This window comes from Marmota marmota, unplaced genomic scaffold (assembly GCF_001458135.2).
Source record: "Marmota marmota marmota unplaced genomic scaffold, marMar, whole genome shotgun sequence".
Lineage (NCBI taxonomy): Eukaryota > Metazoa > Chordata > Mammalia > Rodentia > Sciuridae > Marmota > Marmota marmota.
The window spans coordinates 37,751,163-37,767,868 of record NW_025999968.1 but is presented as its reverse complement, the minus strand read 5'-3'; positions in this window follow the sequence as shown (position 1 = coordinate 37,767,868).

The window sequence follows — 16,706 nt, the reverse complement described above, 5'->3', positions numbered from 1 at the left end:
AAAAGACAGCCATCTGGATATCTGATATAACACCAAAATTGAGAGTCCTTAAAACACTTGTGTTTACATTCAGTTTCCTCTTACTTATTTATTCATTCATTTTTGCACTTTTATAGTCTACATCCAGAAAGGATTTGGGGCTATGCATGATCAGGTCCCCAACAAACCTCCTTTTGTGACCAGAATTTGCTTTTTCTCATTTCTTAAAATGCATTAGGGCACATAAATGTTCATTGTGGCTTTGTAATACCCACAAACTGAAACTAACCCAACTATCTTTTTTTTTTAAATATTTATTTTTTTAGGTGTAGATGGATACAACACAATGCCTTTATTTTTATGTGGTGCTGAAGATCCAACAGGGACCTAACTATCTTTTGAAATGTGAGTGGTTCAATGCTGAAGCATCAATGGGATAGAATACTACTCAACAATAAAAAGGAGCAAATCACTGGGTGTGGTGGTGCATTCCTGTAATCCCAGCAGCTCAGCAGCTCCAGAGGCTCAGGCAAGAGGATTGCAAGTTCAAGGCCAATCTCAGCAACCTAGGAAACTTGGCGAGACCCTATCTCATAATAACATAAAGGACTGGGGATGTGATTCAGTGGTTAAGTGCCCAGGGTTCAATCCCCAGTACCAAAAAAAAAAAAAAAGGAGCAAACTATTGATAACACAGCTTTGATAGGTCTTAAGGGGATCATGCTGGGTGAAAAAAAACAAAACAATCTTTTTTCATACCGATGATTTTAGTTATATAACTTCCTTGAAATTAAATACTATAGAGATAGATAGAGAACAAATTAGTAGTTACCAGGGAATAAGAACCGGGGGTGAGGGATTGATGTGATTCTAAAGGCTAAGCATGATGAGATCCTTTGGGGTGATTTGGGGTGAATCAGGTTCCACATCCTGATTGTGATCGTGAGTACATGAATTTTGCATGAGATCAGATTGCATAGAATGACAACACATGCATGTGTGCTCTCACACACATACACACACATAACTGCCTGAAAAAGTCAGTGGAAACAGATCAAGGACCATAGTCTAATTACTAGTATTGTGCCCATGTCAGTTTTCTGGTTTTGATATTATACTATAGTCATACAAGATTCTACCATTGGGAGAGACTGGAGAAGAATTTTCTGTACTATTGTTGCCACTTTCTAAGAGTATATAATTATTTCAAAGTTAAAGTATAAAAAGAGCCCATCAGTGTCTTCACCCGTGTCCTTCCCTCTGACGGCACTGTCAGTGTCTTGTCTCACCCTTTGATCATTGCCGAGAAAATCTGATTGGTTCTCCAGATTAGCTTCTTCTCTCACAGTTACATGTTTTCATGGCATGTCCTATTTAATACTAACAGCATGGCTATTAGAGAATTCCACTGGTGTAACATAGGGTTTAATACTAGCCTTTCCCGCTCTATACATACTTTTAAAAGGCACCACTCCGTGTTCAGCAGAGCATCTTTAGCCTTTGATATTTTCCCTAAAACATAGAGGTGCCCAGACAATATTTCCAAGAATGACACAGCACATGAGCAATCATTTCTAGAGTCACAGATGAGGATTTAAGTGGCAAAATATGAAGACAAGGTCATTGGGAAAGTCAGTCCAGAGCCAAGAAGGAGTATGTTGTATTTCACAAATGTATCTAGGACCACTAGAAATATAAATATTAATTCACACCTCTCAAGACAGTTCATATAAAACCAACAAAAGTGGTTATTGAATTACTTCCATCTTGTCAAGAAGAACATTTCAGTTCATTTTGTCCGGCCTTGGTACAATGCAGTGTCTATTCACATTCTCCTTTCTCTGGGTAGTTCCCCAACAAAACGTGTTGGAACAAATTCTGAAAAAGAGGACATTACATGTAGAGATAGTGGTATTTTGGTTTTCAGGGGCTTTCACAATTCTTACTGCTCCCAGGGCCTAGATAAAACATCAAAGAGATAAGAAATCATTGACACTGTGATACCAAGTTTGTTTTCAACCCTGCTCCAATCTTGTAGAAATTTCATTCTCTCAACTCAAAATACTTCACTTCTTTATGCTGGCTGTTAAATACCCCCACTGTGGCATGCATATGCATGCTTTCTTGCTGTCTGTCTGTCTATCTCTCTCCCACTCCCTTTTCTCCACCAAATTTCTCCACCAAATTTCAATTCCTCAGTGTGAAGTAAACCTATAGCAGGAAAGAATCTGACGACACAGATTAATGAACAAGCATAAACCCTTAAAACAATATGGAGAAGACATTTTGGAACAGGGGTGGTGGTTATCTAATCCTGATTACTATCCCCATTCCCCCGTAAGTTGCCAGAAGAACAGGAATGGGAGCATGGCAGCTCATATCTGAAAGTTTTCCAATCCTTAAAGTATAAATCAAATGAAAAGTGTAGGAGACATCTGGACCTCCAAAATTTTGCAATGCTAATGTGTATGTTCTGGAAGCGACTACACAAAAAGACGGGTATGAGATCCCAGTCTCTTTCACAAAATTAGTTCAGGCAACATAGTGAGGAAGTCTAGTAGCAGAAAACAAATGCCAAGCAGCACCAGAGAAATTCTATAGAAAGCCAAGGGTGGCACTGAAATATTTCTAAAATAAGTTCTTATGTAAGAAAACTTGATATTACTTTATTGGTAGTTTAGTCTGGAGTAGCTAGATAGAAGCGGGCTTATACCATTGCTTTCTCAGATATCCTTATTGTAACTTTGTAAATTGAGCATCTTATGATATTTTTGGTTTGCATGTGAAAATTTCAAATATTTTTATTTTCTGCTATTTGAATCCCCAATTCAGACAGTGGTTGATCCAGGTAAAAGCTAATTTTGAATCAACAACAAAGTTACTCCAAACATTGTGAAAGAAAAAAAAAGTCAAAGCCAATTTTCTAATTAGAATTTTCCAGACAATTCTTTTCTCATGTACTAACCCATTGTGGTAGGAAATTATCAAGAAAGGGATAGACCACTTTCCAACTCTCTTTTGTTCTCCAGTTTAGATTATATGCAAGTCTCTTTACTACAATTTCAAACCATGTTCTGGAAAATTAGTTTATTTTCAAGTATAAACCACCCATCTGTCCCTTTTGTTCTCCTCTAAGACATTTTGGAACTTGCTATTAAAAATAAAGTTACTAGCTTAAACCTATATAATAACTATCCAGGGGGAAAAAATGAGCATAGGACACATAAAGAAAATGAAAATTTCAACATCTGTTCCACCACATTCATGACACTCATTATCAGAAGGAGAAAATTATAACAACAATAATACAAATACAGACTCCAACCAGCAAGTGAATTGTGCTCCCAAATGTTATCTGCAAGTGGGTTGCTTCGAACATTAGCACTTATCATAGAAATAATGTTCTACACCATGGTTAGGACCCTCAGGCATTTGCTAAATCCACCTAGGATGGAGTCATGGAGACCATATTAGATAAATGCACAGTGGGGCCCAGAAGAAGGGAAAGAAAGGAAGAAGGAGTGGAACGGGAAAAGCTTATTCCCATCTATTACAGGTTCTTATTCCAAAATAAAAAAGCTCACCTGTGGCTTCTTCCCTCCTTACCTGTCACATTCCTTGCCTCCTTTTATGACCTTTAATTTTCAGTTTTTAGATATTTTCACCTTCATATTTCCCCGAAAACCTACATTATAAAAACCCAGACAGTTTGTTCTCATGGACCACGTGCTTCATGGTGAAAAAAAATTTACCTATCATTTCACAAAAGGTCATTCTTTCAGGTAATTTTTATTCACTATTATATCCCTTGCATCTAGAATAATGCCTGGTTTACATTAAGCAGGCAATGAATGCGTGTTTGGTAAATAAATCAGCTATAGCTGACATCATCTCTAAATGAAAAAAGAATTTCTACAATAGGGAGAACCTACGTTTTCATTGGTTCAGAGTTCCTAGATTTGTTGGAGTTCACCCATAATTACCTTTGCTCTCACTGCATTTGTGACAAGCTAGAATAAAAAGTAATTCTGTTATCCACATGTTAAAATGGAAGCCTAGTGTCTTTCTCAAATTCTCTTAAAACAATAATAACAATAGTAGAAGGTAACAACACATATACCATGTGCCTGGCACTGAAAGTGCTTTTCTTTCTTTTTCTTTTTTTTTAAAACATCAGAAATCTATTAGTTGCTCAAAACATAACCTTCACATAAATCCTAGGAACATGTGTTAGCATTACTCTTATTTTAGAAATGAGCAAACTGAGGCACAGAGAAACTTTCAGAAAATACACAACTACAACATCTACCACACAGCTACCATGGCTAGCAGTTAGGCTCAGTTTGAGTTCTGAGCTCCTTTGCTATCTTTGTGATGGTCTGATGTCCTGTTTACCATTATTCATTCTTAATATAGAAGTTTCTTCATTTTTTGATTTTGTTTTTGTACTGGGAATTAAACCCAGGGATGCTTTTCCACTGAGTTACGTCCCCCATCCCTGTCTTTTATTTTTTATTTTGAGTTAGGGTCTCATTAAATTGCCCAGACTGGCCTCAAACTTGAAATCTTTCTGCCTCACCTCCTAAGTTGCTGGAATTATGGACATCTCCCACTGCACACAACTATAAAAGTTTCTTAGTTGAAAAGGGATCGTATCATGTAAGTAAATCTTTCTGGAGAATTGATGACATCATCCATGCATGGACAATCCCAAAGCAATAAGAAAAAGGGAGAGTGGAGTCACATGCAAAGGGACCATGTCATGCTTTTTGTATTTTAGGTTTGTCAACATTCTTCTCAACACTCATCAGAATTAACAATTTCTTGTTAATTGATAATTGATATAGGAAGTTTTTCTTTTTAAATGATACCTTTAATATTGTGTCATCAAAACAGGCAGCCTGGCGTGATAACTCTATTTAAGTATTTTCTATACCAGTGTTATCTTCATTATTGGACTAACATTGAGAGAGCTGTGTCTTTGGACTTGATTATCAAAACAAAATCCAAACCTGTATGTGCAATTACTACACATTTTCAAAATATTGTTTCTTTTGTTTTAATCTTTGATCACTTATGTACTATACAAAGAAATCGAATAATAGTTTAGTGGAATCTCTCTTGAAAACATAATGACTTGGTCTCAAAATCTTGAAACCATAGAAGCTATTTTCCTATTTTGTGATACATTCCTTTATGTTATCCAAATCACAATATATTGTCTGAGTCAACATTTCAATATCTTTTGGTAGCACCCATACTGCTCCTCTACTGCTACCTTTATCTTTATTTTGTTTTTCTGCGTTCCCTATTAAAGAAAAATAGACATCAACTCAAACCCATTTTTCTACCAAACATATGGAATTTCATCTTGGTTCAATAATTAGCCTCAGCGACTGCTACTTGACACTTTTTAAAGTCACAACTCAATTTTGTTCATATCACCCCTTGTCTTTCCTGACAGATTCATACCAGTTTACTTATTTTTTTCTACAATATAATTATTCTTTATGTTTGAAGCAAACTGACTTGTGAATTCTTTTAAGCAATGCCAAAATGCAAAAATAAACAAAAAAAACCATATTCATAAGAGAAATGATGACCCTGCATAAGGCCTTGTGAACCTCCGTTCACAGAACTAAAGAAGAAATTGCATAAGTTCAAGATGGAGTCAGAGCCAAGGGACTTCCAGTACTCTCTTGAGTGATACTAAAGGAATATTCATTTATCTTTTTGCTAATATTGTATGAAAACCCAAACTATGACAAATACCTTCCAAGACAAAAATGAGAAAGGAGGACCCATACTAAGTCAAGTAAAGGGAAAATTCTAGCTCACCCTGTTTCTTTTACCTTCTACTTCTGAGAGGCCAAGGAAAGACACAAAGAATACATTTTATATGACAAAGACCAAGCCTAAAATCACACATAACAATATTGACATTTACTTGATTACATCAGTATAGACAGATAAACTAGATAAGTTCAGTGGTTCTTGTTCAGGATATTTATCATCCAGAAATTTACAAAATCCCCACTACACCTAGTTTAAATGGAAATCAGGTAGGATCCTCATATATTTTATTTACTCTTTGAACTCATGGATCTCTGAGCCTTTCTCTGCTGGTACTTAGCTGGCAGCACTTTTGCATTAGTTCTGAGTATTAATACTTATTGCATATTCACCATGACAAATGAACATGTGAAAGATTAACTGTGGACTGATCACAGCATATGACTCCTATGGCTTCTGTGGAGGGGTTTAAAAAATGAATCATTGAGAAGAGTTTTCTTTGTCAAATGCAGGATAGAAGTTCTAACTATGGTATTCTGATTAATCAACTCTGTGCCTTTTATCCCTAGAATGATAGGTTGGGTACCTTTATTTCAGTGAATGAATCTTTGGGTTGTTCAATGTCGGGTCTGTTTCATCATTAAGCAGTGACAAAGAGACTATCGTCTATGGAGAGGACTGTGGCATTTCTTCAATTTAGTCCAAGAACTAAAAACACTACATGCTTCTAAAGAGTAATTTAATAATACATAGAATTTAAAAAATCAAATTGGAAATTTCTATGTCACTAAAAGGTTACCTTGTAAAGAGCGTTAACTCGAAGACATTAGACCTTTAAATAGGTGTGAGTACTGGATGTTACGACAGACATTGGTTTTTTATTGCTGCCATGTGGACAACAGCACCAATCTGTTGGCCTGGACTTTGACCCTGGCCCCTAGGGACTCATGTTCTAAATGTATAACTCTTACAGGAAAGTTTGAGATTAGAAGCCAAACACTGTAAAATGAAAGTCACAAACTGGGTGTTAAAGGAAAGAGATGTAATTTCTCAGTGTTGAGTTTATAAAATTGGCTTCTTTCCCCCCTCATTACTGCCTCATGCCATGAAAGTAAAAACAAATATTATTTTCTTATAAGATACTGAGTATTCAGCTTTTTTTTTTTACTTTGGAGATTGTGATAATAATATGCTGTATTAAAACAAGTGTTTTAGTACCCAAAAGAATGCAAGTAAAACATGAATAGTTTATAGGAATTCATAAATTCCACATTAAATGTAAAGAAAGTCACCAACTTTTGAATGCTAGTATTTACCATTGTTAACTCGTATATGCAGTAAATCTTTTTTCTGTCTTTTGGGTTTTACTTCGTAGACCTGGTTATAAAATGTAAAAACTGGGCAATTTAGAAATACCCAAGATTATTTTTCTGATATTTTTTCCCATCCCACAATCTCTGTTGTTACTATGTGTCAATCATAAAATGGAAAAGATTAATAGGAAGTATAGTCAAAGATACAGCACAAAAGGTTTCCCTAAATTGACACCCATACAATTTATTTCATTTGCTACAGTATAATTTGTAAAGCACTTCCATTAGTATGTTGGGCCAGTCTCTTTCCTATTTGATCTAATGGAAGGCACTGGGCAGATATTTGATACTGCAAAGGCCTACAACTTAGTTCCACAGCAAGAGATTGCATCATGTATCTAAGTTTTGTAAATGGGTGCTGTTGTTTGCAAGGTGGGGCTCAGAGAATGTGCATGGCTCAAAATGGTCCTCAGCCGGGTTGTTAGGGTGATGTATACACCGGGCAGCCTCCAGGAGTGTGGGTGTTGGCAAATACTTGTTCATATCTCACTATCCACTTGTCAGCTTGAAGACAAAGTGACTTTTTCTAATTTATCCACCCAGCAGAACACCTTCTTTTTTGAATGGTCTATTCAGGGGTCAGATGTGATATCTTTAATATAACAAAGATATCTTGTCAATCATGACTGTGGCTAGGTACAAATGACTATTTCTACTAGAAAAACAATTCAAAATGCATGTCATGAAAATGAGAGCAGCTTCTCTTCTGCACTTAAAATATGCTAAATTTTAGTTATTGTTGAAAATTTAGATAATTAAAAAATTTTACAATATATCTAAGTGTCTATTACATTTGCCCATATAAAATACATAAAAATAACAACATATTAAATGGAAAGGAAATGTAATTTTAAAGTTAGAACAGCACCTGAAATATTACTACTCAGGGCTATCTCAACACAGAGAATAACTAAACTGTTTTTGTTTTTGTTTTGATTTTGTGTCTTTGTTTTTTAGTTACTTCTTTTTTTTTTTTTTAATTTTTTATTGTGGGTTGTTCAAAACATTACAAATTTCTTGACATATCATATTCCACACTTTGATTCAAGTGGGTTATGAACTCCCACCTTCACCCCATACACAGATTGCAGAATCACATCAGTTACACATCCATTGATTTACATATTGCCATACTAGTGTCTGCTGTGCTCCGCTGCCTTTCCCATCCTCTACCCTCCCCCCTCCCCACCTCTCCCCTCCCCTCCCCTACTCTCTCTCTACCCCCTCCACTGTATAACCCTGAGGGTCTCCTTCCATTACCATGCAATTTCCCTTCTCTCTCCCTTTCCCTCCCACCTCTCATCCCTGTTAAATGTTAATCTTCTTCTCCTGCTCTTCGTCCCTACTCTGTTCTTAGTTACTCTCCTTATATCAAAGAAGACATTTGGCATTTGTTTTTTAGGGATTGGCTAGCTTCACTTAGCATAATCTGCTCTAATGCCATCCATTTCCCTGTAAATTCTATGATTTTGTCATTTTTTAATGCAGAGTAATACTCCATTGTGTATAAATGCCACATTTTTTTTATCCATTCGTCTATTGAAGGGCATCTAGGTTGGTTCCACAGTCTTGCTATTGTGAATTGTGCTGCTATGAACATCGATGTAGCAGTGTCCCTGTAGCATGCTCTTTTTAGGTCTTTAGGGAATAGACCAAGAAGGGGAATAGCTGGGTCAAATGGTGGCTCCATTCCCAGCTTTCCAAGAAATCTCCATACTGCTTTCCAAATTGGCTGCACCAATTTGCAGTCCCACCAGCAATGTACAAGTGTACCCTTTTCCCCACATCCTCGCCAGCACTTGTTGTTGTTTGACTTCATAATGGCTGCCAATCTTACTGGAGTGAGATGGTATCTTAGGGTGGTTTTGATTTGCATTTCTCTGACAGCTAGAGATGGTGAGCATTTTTTCATGTACTTGTTGATTGACTGTATGTCCTCCTCTGAGAAGTGTCTGTTCAGGTCCTTGGCCCATTTGTTGATTGGGTTGTTTGTTCTCTTATTGTCTAATTTTTTGAGTTCTTTGTATACTCTGGATATTAGGGCTCTATCTGAAGTGTGAGGAGTAAAGATTTGTTCCCAGGGTGTAGGCTCCCTATTTACCTCTCTTATTGTTTCTTTTGCTGAGAAAAAACTTTTTAGTTTGAGTAAGTCCCATTTGTTGATTCTAGTTATTAACTTTTGTGCTATGGGTGTCCTATTGAGGAATTTGGAGCCCGACCCCACAGTATGTAGATCGTAGCCAACTTTTTCTTCTATCAGACGGCGTGTCTCTGATTTGATATCAAGCTCCTTGATCCATTTTGAATTAACTTTTGTGCATGGCGAGAGAAAGGGATTCAGTTTCATTTTGTTGCATATGGATTTCCAGTTTTCCCAGCACCATTTGTTGAAGATGCTATCCTTCCTCCATTGCATGCTTTTAGCCCCTTTATCAAATATAAGATAGTTGTAGTTTTGTGGATTGGTTTCTGTGTCCTCTATTCTGTACCATTGGTCCACCCGCCTGTTTTGGTACCAGTACCATGCTGTTTTTGTTACTATTGCTCTGTAGTATAGTTTGAAGTCTGGTATCGCTATACCGCCTGATTCACACTTCCTGCTTAGCATTGTTTTTGCTATTCTGGGTCTTTTATTTTTCCATATGAATTTCATGATTGCTTTCTCTATTTCTACAAGAAATGCCGTTGGGATTTTGATTGGCATTGCATTAAACCTATAGAGAACTTTTGGTAATATCGCCATTTTGATGATGTTAGTTCTGCCTATCCATGAACAGGGTATATTTTTCCATCTTCTAAGATCTTCTTCTATTTCTCTCTTTAGGGTTCTGTAGTTTTCATTGTATAAGTCTTTCACCTCTTTTGTTAGGTTGATTCCCAAGTATTTTATTTTTTTTGAAGATATTGTGAATGGAGTGGTTGTCCTCATTTCCATTTCAGAGGATTTGTCGCTGATATACAGGAATGCCTTTGATTTATGCGTGTTGATTTTATATCCTGCCACTTTGCTGAATTCATTTATTAGCTCTAATAGTTTCTTTGTAGAGCCTTTTGGGTCTGCTAGGTATAGAATCATATCATCTGCAAATAGTGATAATTTAAGTTCTTCTTTTCCTATTTTGATGCCTTTAATTTCTTTCGTCTGTCTAATTGCTCTGGCCAGTGTTTCGAGAACTATGTTGAACAGAAGTGGAGAGAGAGGGCATCCCTGTCTTGTTCCAGATTTTAGAGGGAATGCCTTCAGTTTTTCTCCATTCAGAATGATGCTAGCCTGAGGCTTAGCATAGATTGCTTTTACAATATTGAGGTATGTTCCTGTTATCCCTAGTTTTTCTAGAGTTTTGAACATAAAGGGATGCTGTACTTTGTCGAATGCTTTTTCCGCATCTATCGAGATGATCATATGGTTCTTATTTTTAAGTCTATTGATGTGGTGAATAACATTTATTGATTTCCGTATATTGAACCAGCCTTGCATCCCAGGGATGAATCCTACTTGATCATGGTGTACAATTTTTTTGATATGTTTTTGTATCCGATTCGCCAGAATTTTATTGAGGATTTTTGCATCTAGGTTCATTAGAGATATTGGTCTGTAGTTTTCTTTCTTTGAAGTGTCTTTGTCTGGTTTAGGTATCAGGGTGATGTTGGCCTCGTAGAATGAATTTGGAAGTTCTCCCTCTTTTTCTATTTCCTGAAGTAGCTTGAAAAGTATTGGTATTAGTTCCTCTTTAAAGGTTTTGTAAAACTCTGCTGTATACCCATCCGGTCCTGGGCTTTTCTTAGTTGGTAGTCTTTTGATGGTTTCTTCTATTTCCTCAATTGATATTGGTCTGTTTAGGTTGTCTATATCCTCCTGACTCAATCTGGGCAGATCATATGACTTAAGAAATTTATCTATGCCTTCACTATCTTCTAATTTATTGGAGTATAAGGATTCAAAATAGTTTTTGATTATCTTCTGTATTTCTGAAGTGTCTGTTGTGATATTGCCTTTTTCATCCCGTATGCTAGTAATTTGAGTTCTCTCTCTTCTTCTCTTCGCTAGCATCGCTAAGGGTCTGTCGATTTTGTTTATTTTTTCAAAGAACCAACTTTTAGTTTTGTCAATTTTTTCAATTGTTTCTTTTGTTTCGATTTCATTAATTTCAGCTCTGATTTTAATTATTTCTTGCCTTCTACTTCTTTTGCTGTTGTTTTGCTCTTCTTTTTCAAGGATTTTGAGATGAAGTATGAGATCATTTATTTGTTGGTTTTTTCTTTTTTTAAGGAATGAACTCCAAGCAATGAATTTTCCTCTTAGAACTGCTTTCAATGTGTCCCATAGATTCCGATATGTTGTGTCTGTGTTTTCATTTATCTCTAAGAATTTTTTAATTTCCTCCTTGATGTCTTCTATAACCCATTGATCATTCAGTAACCTATTGTTCATTCTCCAAGTGATGTATGCTTTTTCCTTCCTTCTTTTATCGTTGATTTTCAGTTTCATTCCATTATGATCAGATAAGATGCATGGTATTATCTCTACTCCTTTATATTGTCTAAGAGTTGCCCTGTGACATAATATATGATCTATTTTTGAGAAGGATCCATGTGCTGCTGAGAAAAAAGTGTAACTGCTTGATGTTGGGTGGTATACTCTATATATGTCAATTAGGTCTAGGTTATTAATAGTGTTATTGAGTTCTATAGTTTCCTTATTCAACTTTTGTTTGGAAGATCTGTCCAGTGGCGAGAGAGGTGTGTTGAAGTCTCCCATGATTATGGTATGGTGGTCTATTAGACTCTTGAACTTGAGAAGAGTTTGTTTGACGAACATAGCTGCACCATTGTTTGGGGCATAAATATTTATGATTGTTATGTCTTGTTGGTGTATGGTTCCCTTAAGCAGTATGTAGTGTCCCTCTTTATCCCTTTTGATTAACTTTGGCTTGAAATCTATTTTATTTGATATGAGTATGGACACTCCTGCTTGTTTCCGAAGTCCATATGAGTGATATGATTTTTCCCAACCTTTCACCTTCAGCCTATGTATGTCTTTTCCTATCAAATGCGTCTCCTGTAGGCAGCATATTGTTGGGTCTTGTTTTGTGATCCATTCTACTAGCCTGTGTCTCTTAATTGGTGAGTTTAAGCCATTAACATTTAGGGTTATTATTGAGATATGGGTTGTTCTTCCAGCCATATTTGTTTATTTCTGTTACTAAACATGGTTTGTTTTCCTCTTTGATTATTTCCCCCCCCTTTACTGTCCTACCTCCCACTGTTGGTTTTCATTGTTATTTTCCATTTCCTCTTCCTGTAATGCTTTGGCGAGGATGTTTTGAAGAGATGGTTTTCTAGCTGCGAATTCTTTAAACTTTTGTTTATCGTGGAAGGTTTTAATTTCATCTTCCATCCTGAAGCTTAATTTCGCTGGATACACAATTCTTGGTTGGAACCCATTTTCTTTCAGTGTTTGAAATATGTTATTCCAGGATCTTCTAGCTTTCAGAGTCTGTGTTGAAAGATCAGCTGTTATCCTGATTGGCTTACCCCTAAATGTAATCTGCTTCCTTTCTCTTGTAGCTTTTAAAATTCTCTCCTTATTCTGTATGTTGGGCATCTTCATTATAATGTGTCTAGGTGTGGATCTCTTATGATTTTGCACATTCGGCGTCCTGTAGGCTTCTAGGATTTGGGATTCTGTCTCATTCTTCAAGTCTGGGAAGTTTTCTCGTATTATTTCATTGAATAGACTGCTCATTCCTTTGGTTTGGAGCTCTGTACCTTCCTGTATCCCAATGACTCTTAAGTTTGGTCTCTTAATGTTATCCCATATTTCTTGGATGTTCTGCTCATGGTTTCTTAACAGTCTTGCTGAGCTGTCTATGTTCTTTTCCAGTTGAAATACTTTGTCTTCATTGTCTGATGTTCTATCTTCTAAGTGTTCTACTCTGCTGGTAGTATTCTCCATTGAGTTTTTAAGTTGGTTTATTGCTTCCTGCATTTCTAGGATTTCTGTTTGTTTGTTTTTTATAACCTCTATCTCCCTGTATAGTTGATCCTTTGCTTCCTGGATTTGTTTGCGTAATTCATTGTCGAAGTGATCTTTCATTGTCTGATTTTGCTGTTTAATGTCTTCCTTGATACTCCAGATCATCTGAAGCATGTATATCCTGAATTCTTTATCTGACATTCCATCTGCTGCAGCTGTTACCTCTTCTAAAGTTGCGTTGACCTGCATTGCTTGTGGTCCTTTCTTTCCTTGTCTTTTCATACTGCTTGCGTATCTTTCCTGCAGGCGCGGGCGGCGGCTCTGCTCTCTCCTTATTCCAATTGGGGTGTCGTGGCTACCACGCCGGCAGGTCACTGGGCCTGTTCTGGGCGCTGGCGGCGGCTCTGTTCTGCCCCTACTCCAATTGGGGTGACGAGTGTACCACGCCGGCAGGCCACCGGGCCTGATCCGCCGGTCGGTTGCAGGTTTGCCTACCCTGCAGGCGCGGGCGGCGGCTCTACTCTGCCCCTACTCCAAATGGGGTGACGTGTCTGTCGTACCGGCAGGCCACTGGGCCTGTCCCGCTGGTCGGTCGCAGATCTGCCCACCTTTCGGGCACGGGTGGAGGCTCTGCTCTGCCCCTACTCCAATTGGGGTGTCGTGACTACCCCGCCTGCAGGACGCTGGGCCTGTTCCTGGCACGGGCGGCGACTCTGCTCTGCCCCTACTCCAATTAGGGTGGTGTGTGTACCACGCCGGCAGGCTCCTGGGCCTGATCCGCCGGTCTGTTGCAGGTCTGCCTACCTTGGAGGCGCGGGCGGCGGATCTGCCCTGCCCCTCCTACCACGCCTGCGGACCCCTGGGCCTGATCTGCAGGTTGGTCACAGGTCTGCTCACCCTGCGGGCACGGGTGGCGGTTCCGCTCCGCCCCCACTCCAATTGGGGTCACGTGACCACCACACCGGCAGGGCCTGATCCGGGCGTGGGAGAAGGATCTGCTCTGCCCCTACTCCAGTTGGGGTGACGTGTGTACCACACTGGCAGGCCACTGGGCCTGACCCGCCAGGCTGTCACAGGTCTGTTTACCTTGCAAGCGCGAACGGCGGCTCTGCCCTGCCCCTCCTACCACGCCCATGTACCACTGGGTCGCGGGTCTGCCCACCTTGCGGGTGCGGGTGGCGGCTCCGCTCCGCCCCCTCTCCAATTGGGGTCACGCGGTCACCACGCTGGCGAGCCGCTGGGCCTGCTCCGGGCGCTGGCGGCGGCCCGGCTCCTCCCCTCTGGCTCCAGGACAAATTGAGGAGACTCGGGTGTCTGTGCCTCACCCCCCCTACCAGGAGACCAACTGTTTATGTCACCGCTGGTATTGATGAAGTTCTCTCCTCCGCCGCTTTCTGATGACATCAGATCTCTGCCATGTTGGTATCCTATGCGAATGGCAGCATTTCGTTCCCCTTGCCGGGCAACCAAAGCAACGGGTGAGTCCTGACCGGCCCTCAGCAGGACCCGGACCGAGAAGCAGTTTCCGCGGGCTCCTAGCCCCGGGCCAGGGAAGTTCCGGGAGCCGGAACTCGGCCGCTCCGTGCTCGGTGTAAGCTCCTATAAGTGTAGGCTCCAAGAAGCAGTCCCCGCGGGCTCAGTTCCGGGAGCCGGAATTCGGCCGCTTAGTGCTTGGTGTATGCTCTGATAGGAGCAGGGTCCAAGAAGCAGCCTCCGCAGGCTCCGCGGCCCTGGGCCAGGGCGGTTCCGGGACGGTTCCAGGAGCCGGAACTCGGCCGCCCCGCGCTCGGTGCTCGCTCCGATAAGATCAGGTTCTAAGAAGCACCCAGGCACTGAACCCTAGCAATCTGTCTGCAAGCCGCAGGCGAATTGCAGCCTGAAATTACCTGTTCTATGGCTGAATGAGTTGCGGTCAGTCGAAAACAGGTATAGTGACGTCAGCTTTCCAACATGGTGGCTGCTGGCCTCCTCTGTGGTCTGACCGGTGTGGAGAACCGAGATGGACCGCTTCCTTCCCCCGTCTTGAACCCAGAATTCAGCCCTGAGTATGGTGCTTGCACAGCTGGCAGAAAATGCAGCGCTGTATCCCTGCGTCGCTATCTCCTCATTTCCCAGCGCGCGCTCAGTGTTCACTTCTGCTCCGTCCTGACTGTGAAGTGAACCATCCCTTTGTTCAGTGTATCCTTGATGTGTATACTTAGTCACCAGATCAATCAACTCACACCATCACAGCATTCAAACAACCCTGATTTTACTGAATATTGGCTCCAAAGTGCGAGAGTAGTTTTGCTGGCAATTCAGATGTGCTGAAGAGAAGTCAAAAAGTGCCTCCCTCCGCATGGTGCCGGGACTTCCGGGTCGGGCGCGGCGGCGACGCGGACGACTAGTTACTTCTTGTTTTCCTGATAACTCAGTTTATATGACACTGTTTCTTCCTCCAAAGAGTTGACATTTGCATCATGCGGGCCAATCAGAATACTCTCAGTCAGAATACCCTATACTCTGTGTATGGATTCTATGTGTAATGATTGGTTTAGAGGTTCAGAGCTTTTATAGGAGCAAACCACTGTCAATCAGAGAGAGAGGGAGAGAAGAACACAAAACAAGAAATACCCCTCATCTCTATGGGTAAAGGTTGATTGGATTAAATATCAAATTGCCTCATACATATATTATAAACTGATTTATCTAAATTTTATTTTTTAAATTTCTTCCTATAATTTTGGGGATTTCAATAAGCATATACATTTTATAATTCTCTTTTAAGGTTGAGAAAAGGACTGAAAAAAAGGTAAATGTATAGTTTTTACAGAGCTACTTTTGGAAGGTTGGTATTTGGGGGAGAAATAACTTGGGAAGTAACTATGGTTATTATTCTTAAATCTCATTTTCAGGTAACTGAAACTTGCCAGTCTACCCTTACACTTAAGTGAAAGTTTCTTCAAATTATATATATTCCAGGAAACGAAAGCTTGGGGTTCAGCATCTCTCTGTAGGGTGTGATTTGGTCACAAGTGAGGTGACTAGCTAATTTGGCAAATTGCTGTTTGAGCTGATTTTCAGTTGAACTTCTGCTGAGAGAAGAAAGAACAAGCAGGCGAGCAGAGAACATACTATATGCATCACTGAAACTTATTGCTTATCTTTATTGCATTTGAGTAAATGCTCTTTTTTTTGCTGTTGCCAAGTAAGTCATCATATTTTAGTTCTGCACTGAATCCCTCGGTAGGAGATGAGATTTGAATAGATCCAGAGTGCAGGAAATAAAAAGAATGCACATTTTGGCTAAAACGCTGCTCTCCCCAGGCTCTCTTTCACCTCTTTCACTGGGAATTTGCACAATTCATACTAAAACTGCATGAACTATTTTATAGAAACAATAGTGGACTTTTAGTTAAGGTTTTTAGCTAATCACAATCACCATTTATTGTTCTGATGAAAAATAATATAAGCTCATTATTCAAAAATACAAAAATATATAAGGAAAAGAGGAAGATTTATCCGAAGTTCCATCTCTCAGAAACCTATTAATGTTTCTGTAACCATCTGTTAATGCTTCTGCATGTATATAGACCTGTGTGTTA